Below are 10,076 nucleotides of genomic sequence, written 5' to 3' on the forward strand. Positions count from 1 at the left end.
ATAATCAGTACCTTTATTGTTATCCACAGCTGAAATTACAGCTGTGATAGGTTGAGTAAAGCCGTCACCCTTACTAATAGTATTTTTATCATTAGTTCCCAAGGGGGTGGCTTTCCTAGGTGCAGGTGTAGGGATAGTTTTAATAACTTCACTAGTTTTAGCACACTTAGCCCCTGTATTAGCAGATCGGGGTTGGGTAATAGATGGTATGTTAGAAGATGGTAGTGTTGTTCCCAGGTTATTCATGCCCTCATCCAATATAATACGGGTGTCCTGTGTTTTTAGTGACAAAGTGCTGCTTAAGGAATCAAGATCTTTTAGTAAACGATCAGCTCTGATTTGATCCAGGATAATAGACCCCTTCCTTTTGGCTACGTCATTTTTTACCAGATTGTCTAATCTGTCCAGTCTTTTAAAAACGTTATTAAACTGGTTGATCATAAGTTTTTCCAAACGGTTAAAAATTGTGTCCACTATAGTATCTATAAGGTTCCCATTTTGTTTAGATAGATTGAAATTATCACCCATTAATGTTGTTTGGGTCCATATAGTATTACCATTGTCACTGGGCTGAATGATAGGTGAAGGGGAAATACTATCTGTATCAACTGGGTCTTTGCCTTCCATAGGAACAAATACCGCCCCCATAGATTTTTGTTTGTTCCACAGGTTTTGGGGGGTGGGCTGACTTTTATTCAATAAAGGTTGTTTCCTTTTATTGGTGCTTTGTTTGATAGTGCCTCTTTTTCTTTTTTCCCCTCCCAATTTATTATTACCAGAGTCTGTAATATCCAAAGTAATAACATCACCCTGGGGAACAGTTGTGTGGATTTGGCTAGTTTCTACTTGTGTCGGTACCAACGATGTTGATAAGGGTATCGACTGTAGGCTAGCAGCAGCAGTTGTTGAAGGTGCCGAATCTGTAGCTATGTAGATAACAGTATTTTCGTCTTCCACAACAATAGGCACATTAACAGACGGTTGTAAAGACTTAACTACAGTAACCTCAGGGATGATGTGTGTATTCCCGTTTACACAGTTAGTAGCGCTCGGTATGTTGTTAGTGGCAAAAGAACCCATGGAGAACCTCCTCTCAGTCTCTACTATTTCATTAAAAGCAGTATCAATCAAAGTTTCAAAAGATGTAAGTAGAGAGACGGAGGTATCAGCCCCCTGGGATAATATGTCAATTTGAGTAGTGGTATCAGTAAAATCACCCATGTTAATACGTACTTTCAAGCAGATCTTAGGGGGGTGGCCCGCCCGACCACAGTCGACCACGGACGGCCACAGACGGCCCGCCCTCTGCCCGGGCTCCGCCCGGCGACGTCCGCGCGCGTCCGCGACGCGGAGGGCGAGGCTCCGCTTTGTAGCGCCTCCGGGCGCGGGAACAGCGGTGGCAGGAAGTCCGCGCTAAGCCCACTGGGAGCTGTAGTCTCTAGCCGCTCCTGGGTGTTGATGGCGGCGAGACTCACAGCGTAGGCAACCCAGGGACCCAGGGACTGAGGCAGAGTGCTGGCGTGACCACAGGTAAGCGAGAGCGCTGCTCAAAACCCCCGCTCCACCGAGGGCGAGGCTCCGCTTTGTAGCGCCTCCGGGCGCGGGAACAGCGGTGGCAGGAAGTCCGCGCTAAGCCCACTGGGAGCTGTAGTCTCTAGCCGCTCCTGGGTGTTGATGGCGGCGAGACTCACAGCGTAGGCAACCCAGGGACCCAGGGACTGAGGCAGAGTGCTGGCGTGACCACAGGTAAGCGAGAGCGCTGCTCAAAACCCCCCTAGTGTTACAAGTGCTTTTGTTTCGCATAACTATTTCTACTTTCGTAGTAAACAGAATACAGCCTTATAATTATTAATGAGTGAAAAATACAATTTAGGAGCTGATTACAGTGTCGGTCGGTAAGCGTCTGACCGCTCATCAGAGGCTTACCGACTGACATGCTAAGTTTAAAATCCGGCCGACGAATTACAATGTTGGCGGTCAGAGTGTAAACCAGCCGGTTAATCTGACTGGCTTCCAATGGGCTCAGCCCGTTGGCCAGTCAGACCCCTCCATATAATCCCTTACAGACGGTGTTTCTGCAGTCGGAATGATGATGTTGCTTAACCGCCAGCCTTTCAATGTTGGCTTTTCTGACATGGAAAGGCTGTAGGAGAGTGACTTTGGGGGCCCCTATCGGGAACCCCTTCTCCCCTGGCCCTCTGATTGTGGACCTGGCCCCTGTAAATCACTGCACCGTGTAGCAGGCACCATCAGGTCAAACACATGAAGATGATGGATGGTGCGTTGAAAAACTTCCAGACACCCACCTCCATTCACACTTCGCCACCCCAGTTCAGACCCAGCCACATGCAAATCAGTCTTGACTCTGTGCCCTATGGGAATAGTCCAAGGTAAGAATATAATTTTAAGTGTTGTTTTTAATATTGTTGCAAATATTGATTTGGAAACTATTGCTTGTGTTATATTGTATGCATTTTATTGTAATTGTTTGGTTTGATATGTTTATAATTTTTTGTATTGTTAGTTTTATAAATGTATAGAAATTATGGATACAAAATTGTTTTTTGGTAGCTGGATGTTGGATACTTGAGGGATAGAGGTGAAGATTTTTTTTAAATGTGAAGATTTTCATTTAAATGCGATTTTAATTATTTTAATGGTATGCAACTAAATATTATAATATTTATAAATTCATTTTGTTACATTATTACATTTTCTAAATATTATTTCATAACTATTAAGATGTATTCATGCATTAGAGTAAATAAAAGAAAAAATATTGGACATATTAAAATGTATTTGTTAAATTATTGTAATTTTGGTAAAATGAAATTAATTAAATTTACATTTACTATTGTAATTTTGTTCGCAAATTTAGTTTTATAAAAATATGTAATTTAATATTTGTTTTAAATGTAAATTTTTTGAGATTTTAAAATATTTCATGGATTTTTTTAAATGCTGAAAATTATATGTAAATGTGAATAAATTGTCGGAAAAAATGTTTACATTTATTTTTACATTTCTTTAAAACTTTTTTAAAATGTTGTAGAATTAAATTATGGAGACTGAATAAATACATATTATTTATGATGTATACATTAAGATTTGGTTATTTATTTATATGTTAGAGGTGTATGTATTTATTAAGCGATATTTTAATAATTAATGTCTTATTACCTTCAGTTTGATATGTTAGGGTCTGGTCAGAGATTCCTGCAGAGTTTCCTCATCTTGCAGCTTTTGATTTTTTGAGCAGGATTAACCTAACAAGATGTGTGCATCTTTTATATTGTTGATTTAATTGTTTGTGTGATTTTATTGGTTAATTTTATTTATAGTTTCATTTTATTACTTAGTTTAGAATTGATTTGAATTCCAGTTATCAGTTATGTCCTTCTATGATAAATGCTAATAAATGTTTAGTTTATAGGGTTTTATATGTAGTCCAATATTTTTAAATATTATTTTGTTTATATATATTCATTTATATTTATTAATATTTATATTATTCTATAGATGTTTGTACTGTATGTAAATATATGTTTTGCTTATATTTTTATGTTTAATAATGATAATGTAATTATGTTGGCAAATTGTATTGTATGTCAGGCAAAATGTTTAACAATTCTTATTTTGCTTCCGATAGTTTTGTTTTTGATATAAGTAAAAATCGATATTCTTGTTCTTGATATTTGTGGTTTTATTAGTTAGGTATAGAAAGGTGATATTTTTGTTAGCAATTTTTATTTTCTTATATTTTTGTATTTCGATATAGTGTGCATCAATATTATGTCAGTGATCCCAACCAAACGGGACTAAGCTAAGTGTCTGAAAAGGTCAGGCGTTCCGTCCATCATCTCCTTGTGTTTGCTTTGTTCACCTTAAGTTGGCAGGGTATGCCCACGCATGAGTCCCTTGCTCACTTTGCCAATGGATTCAAGCTAGCCTGGCTGATGAGTGCTTCTAGCCCAAAACCAGTTCCAGGATGCTTGTGTCTGGTCCAGAGAAGACATGGCTTGACAGTTCAGGCTTGACTGTTCTCATGAGGCACAGGGTCAAGACTGATTTGCATATAGCTGTGTCTGAACTGGGGTGGCGAAGTGAGCTAAAGAACGATGATAGATTCAACACAGATCTGTGACTGGGGGTGAGTGTCTGAAAAGTTTCAGTGCTCCGTCCATCATCTCCTTGTGTTTGCTTTGTTCGCCCTAAGTTGGCAGGGTATGCCGAGACATGGGTCCCTTGCTCACTTTGCCACTGGATTCAAAGCTAGCCTGGCTGAACAGGGCTGTTAACCCGAAACCAGTCCCAGGATGCTTGTTTCTGGTCCAGGGAAGGCATGGCTTGGCAGTTCGGGCTACACTGTTCCCATGAAGCACAGGGTCAAGACTGATTTGCATATAACTGTGTCTGAACTGGGGTGGCGAAGTGAGCTAAAGAACGATGATGGATTCAACCCAGATCTGTGACTGGGGGTGAGTGTCTGAAAAGTTCCAGCACTCCGTCCATCATCTCCTTGTGTTTGCTTCATTTTAACAATATCCACATGTTGGGTTTTAGAGTCAATTAAGAAAACAGAATGCATGTCACAAATGTGTTCTTATTTCAGTGACATAGGGGTGCATGTTAGTGTACCATCATAAGCTCTGGTACAGTCATGGACTGAACCTTTAGTGTGGTGGAAAAGGCAGTAGAGAGTTTGTGTTCCCATTGGAGCCTTGGGGGTAACTAGAGGATGTGAGATGAGTTACATTGTACTATTCAGAACAGCCAGAGGGCAACTTCACTTTCCTATCTCATTCACCTTCTTATGCCCATTTGCACAGCTGTTGGCCTTTTAGCTGTGACAGATGATTGTGTTGGGAAGGCTTAAGTGGGTTCACCTCGAGCCCATTTAAAAAAAGCAGAGTAACCTGAGGCATGTTAGAAGAAACTATCCCAAGGAGAAGATGATTTAGGGACTGATCCCAAGTTTGGCGTTATCTGCAGCTATAGGTCCTTGTATTAATAAAACAAATAGCAAAAACATGTTGGACCTTGCAGTGACACACTTCTATTGTGAGAAAGTCATCCTTGACAACCTTACAACACCTATCATGCACAAATGATCCTCCTTCTCAAGCAACACTTTTCTGACACCATAACGTTGTTGACACCGGACACAAGATCATCGTATATGATGAATGATATTTGAGGGTAGCAGTCCTCCACCTAAAGAATTCACATTTAGCATACATTAGGTCCACCACTTGCCCTTGTCTTACCACTTTCTGTTACAAAACACATGTACCAAAAGGCCTATATCTACTACTCAAACATCCCTACATTAACTCTTCCAAACTCTCCATTCAGGAGCAACGACTCAATGGGGAATTTTTTGACCATATTTAGCTTGTGTCTTTAATATTGCAAAGAGATAATGACATTTCTTTAGTTAAATGTGGCGAAGTGCTGATTCAAATGAGTAAATACCCTCTTTGCATAGTTCAGGTGCTAATTTTGCACTCGTATAATATATATTGGCCGCACAACAATACATTCCAAGGAATTATTTGCAGAATATTTACTATAAAGTCAAGTTAATTCTGGAAGCCCGACTTCTTCCATACATTAGGCTATGCCTCTCAGATAATTCCAACATCTTGCCAATTTAATTACATCCCCTTCCTTAAGTCTAGTACGAGCTGGGCAAAAGTTGAGCCAGCTTGCTACTGCGCCAGTTAACAGGCATACATCATCTGATAAGTCTAACCTTGACTCTGTTTCCCTGGCTAATCTTGTCTTTTGATCTCTGAGTAAAATCCTTGTTTTGTTTGATCCCCTTTTAGTATTAAATGTTTTTATTGAGCATGTTAACACAGTATTGGTACAGTACAGCTGTAAGAGGTTGCCAAGAAGACTAACGATTGCCAGGAAGCCAATGTAGCGAGAGGGCGGTCAATACGGTGCCATACTTACAAGATCACGGTTATACACAGCAAGCCGCCTACAACCCAGCTCGGGCCGGCCGCGTTTAAAACATAGTAATGCTGGATCACGTCCGGCTGTCACAACCGGCTCCGTCATGGAAGTGGGTCTAGAATTCGAAACAATGTCATGTAACCTGCCATCATCCCGTTAGCTGACCCACACATTCCTGTCACCAGAGTGTTTCGTAGTTGGCTAAAGGTGCAACGTACCCCTGTCTTCTGGCACACTCCGTGAACAGAAAACCCACCCCACTTCCAACAGACCCAACCCCCACCCAAACACCCAACAAACCACCTCCCCCATCCCCCTGACCCATTCTCCCCAACTGTCCCCCCTTATCCCTCTACCCTCCCCGTAAGATCCATGGTCGCCCTCTCCCTCATATCCCGGCTGTCCCCCTCAACCTAACGAGCGGGCCCACCTTCTTTCCCCTCTAGGTCAGTTTCTGTCAACCTTAGCAATCTAAGATACCTCGGGCAGGTCACCTCCACAAACTCAGAGGACAGAAGGGTCAGGAATGGCTTCCATAGCTCCGCCTACGTGGCCCCTTCTCCCGCTTTGGACAGGGAGAGCCTCTCCATGCCCAGGACCATCCACAGGCGGTAGAGCCAACCCTGATGCGTAGGAGGTTGCTCAGACCGCCAGTGCGCCAGGATGTTCTGTATAGCCGACCCCAGCGCGATGGCTATCAAGCGTCCCCTCCGTGATCTTAATGGATAGGTGAATGCGTTGGGCAGCCCTAGAATGACATACGAAGGGAAGCGTGGAATTTCCGTGTCAAAATGAGTGTCCACCTCGGTTAAGACCTGGCGCCAATATTCCTGCAGAAATCTGCACTCCCAAAGTATGTGTGTTAGTGTGCCCAGTTGTCCACAACCCCGCCAACACAAGGGATCCTTGCTACTGTCCATTTCATAGAGGCGCTCCGGGGTATAATACCAATAGGTCGCCACCTTCGTAAGAGTGTCTGTGAGCCCCATATGGTAAGCTGAGTGTCGCGCTCTATAGTATATTCCCTCCCATTCCTTATGAGTGAGGGCTCTCCCCAGCTCCCGCTCCCAGCGGACCCTGCTCGCGCTATAGGTGTATTTGTGTTTGTGCATGAGCATTTTATAGAGATCCGAGATTAGCTGCTTGTCAGTCATGCGTGTGATCAGCCAGCGTTCGAAATCCGTCAGGCGCCTGTCCGCTACAGGTCGTATCGTGGCGTTAAGAGCCCAGTGTCTGACCTGGAAGTATCAGAGCCTCTCGTATTCCGGGAGGCCGAACTCCTGATGGAACAATGGGAAGGGGACTGCCCCCTCTGGTCCATACATATGGCAAAGAGAGCGACAGCCAGCTGGTTTCCAGCGTTCAAAAGCTTTCCCGTCCATCCCCGGTTGGAAATCGGGATTGTCAAGGATGGGGGTGAGCGGCGACGGCATGGTGGTAAGGCCAAGCGGAACCCCCACCCGGTCCCAGATCTCTAGCGGGACTCGCGTGATAAAGGACGCGTAGAGGTTGGGAGGCCTATGTGTCTGGCGCATAAAGGGAATCTCTTGCAGGGTCCGCCCAGCGACTGCCTGGTCCTGGAACAACCAATGCTTCCCAGATTCCCATCGGACCCATTCTGCCAGAAAGCGCAACTGCGTCGCTTGGAAGTACGTGGCGAGGTCTGGGATCCCAATTCCTCCGTGTTCCGCGGCAAGCATCGCGAGCTGCGATTTCAGGCGAGGCTTCCTCCCATTCCATATGAATCGTGAGAGCTCTGACTGCATCAGTTTAATCCAGCCTTTGGGCGGCGTAAAGGGTATAGTGCGAAAGATATAGAGTATCTGAGGGAGAATCGTCATCTTGACAGCCGCCACTCTGCCGAGCCATGACAGCGGGTAATATTTCCACTGTCCCAGCTCGTGTCTGATTTTCTGTCTCAGTTGGGAGTAGTTATTATCTACTCTGGTCTGTAGAGAGGGGTCAAGTTGTATTCCGAGGTACGGGACCGCCTCCGATGCCCACTGCAGGGGAAACGTGTCCTGCAACTCGACGCGTGTGTCCGGATCTAGGGACAAGTCCAAGGCCACCGACTTTGTCATATTAACTTTAAAGCCCGATACGCGGCCGAACCTGGTATGATCGTCCAAGCAGCCAGGGAGAGAACCCCGGGGGTCGGAAAGGGACAACAGGACGTCATCGGCATATAGGCTTATGGTGTGAACATCACCTTCAAACTTTATCCCCTTGACCTCCGGATCCATGCGGATTAACTGCGCCAGCGGCTCTATATAGAGGGCAAATAGTAGGGGAGATAGCGGGCATCCCTGCCTGGTGACCCTTTCGATCATGAACCACGGTGACGAGTAACTATTAACACGGACCGTAGCAGAAGGAAATTTATAGCAGTTCATTACTCTGGTGCGGAACGTGGGTCCCACGCCCGCCTTCACTAGCACTCTCTCCAGGTATGGCCAATGCACTCTATCGAATGCCTTTTCGGCATCGATGGCCAGCATCATGTATTCACCTTGTGTGCGGGAAGCTTTCTCTAGGAGATGGAGGGCCGTTTTGGTGTTATCGGAGGTCTGTCGCTCTGGAATGAATCCAGACTGGTCTGGATCAATCAGCCCACCCATGCATGGGCCCAGTCTGGAAGCGAGGATCCCAGTATAGAGTTTAAGGTCCACGTTCAAGAGGGAAATGGGCCATTATGCACCACAGTCTGTGTGATCTTTGCCCGGCTTGGGTATGACCGCAATGGAGGCCTCTAGTAGGTCTCCGGGGATCGCCTCCTCTTCCGCGAACGAGGTAAAGAGTCTGGCAAGCAGCGGGTCCAGTTGAGCACAGAAGGTTTTATAAAGGCACGCTGGAAATCCATCCGGACCAGGTGCTTTGCCCAATTTGAGTCGGGAGATAGCCGAAATAACCTCTTCCGGGCGGATGTCCTTCTCCAGACAGTCAGTTTGGTCTTGTGTCGAGACCGGCAGTGGGATCGAGGCCAAGAAATCCATGTCCGCCTCTGGGTCAGGTGGGGTGGCCCCATACAGTTCGGCGTAATAGTCACTGAAGGCACCAGCTATTGCCCGATCCCCAGTGACAGGTAGGCCATCCTTCCCCCTTAGGTCCCGAACCTCCCGCTTCTGCGTGATTGCGCGCAACTTTTGCGCCAGGAGACGCCCGCATCTGTCCCCCCCCAGTGTAGTATGCGTGTTTGAGTCTTAAAGCTGCATATTCCACCCTGTCCAGGTCTAATGCCGCTAGTCGCTGACGAGCCGCTTTCAATTGGCGCCATATCCTTGGGGCCCCAGTTCTCCTATGAATTTGCTCTAGTTCCCTAGTCTTGTGGGTGAGCTCCTCCCTCTTGACCTGACGCTCCGCATTCTCCGCCACGGAGACCGAGATAAATTCCCCCCTTAAGACCGCCTTTAGCGCCGCCCACTGTGTAGCTAGTGTGGTGTCATCATTACTGTTATGGGATAGGTAGTCCTTTATCGCCCCCTGAATTCTGGTGACTGCCTCTTTCCGGTGTAGCAGTGATTCCCGTAGCCGCCATACCCTACCGGAGCGCGGCGCTGCCAGCCCGGATAGAGTGACAGCGACCGGCTCGTGGTCGGAGGGGGGCCGTGCCAATTTCGGCACTGGTAATAAGTGACTGCGCAGCTGTAGAGACAAGCAGGTAATCTAGGCGCGCATACGTTTTATGTGCAGCTGAAAAGTGTGTGTAGTCTTTCTCCCCAGGGTGGAGCTCGCGCCACGAATCTACAACCCCCAGTTTCCTCAGTCGGCCCAGGCCCGCTGCTGATAGCGCTCCCACTTGGCTAGTACGCTGACAAGACCGATCCAGCAAATTGTCAAAGACTAAGTTCAGGTCCCCTCCCAGCAAGAGGTGGCGATCTATCATGTCAGTAGCTTCATTGAGCGCTCTATGCAAAAACTTTCTTGACCCTCATTAGGCCCATAGATCGAGCCAATCGTGTAGTTCAGACCCCCTATTGCGAACCTGTAGACCAACAGTCGACCCTTGATTTCAGCAATTTTACCCAGCACCTTGCCCTTGAACTTGTGCGCCACCAGAATTGCCACCCCCGCCTTTTTATCCGGGCATGAAGAAAAGAATTGAAGGGGGAACT

Source organism: Lissotriton helveticus, chromosome 2_1, assembly GCF_964261635.1.
Source record: "Lissotriton helveticus chromosome 2_1, aLisHel1.1, whole genome shotgun sequence".
NCBI lineage: Eukaryota > Metazoa > Chordata > Amphibia > Caudata > Salamandridae > Lissotriton > Lissotriton helveticus.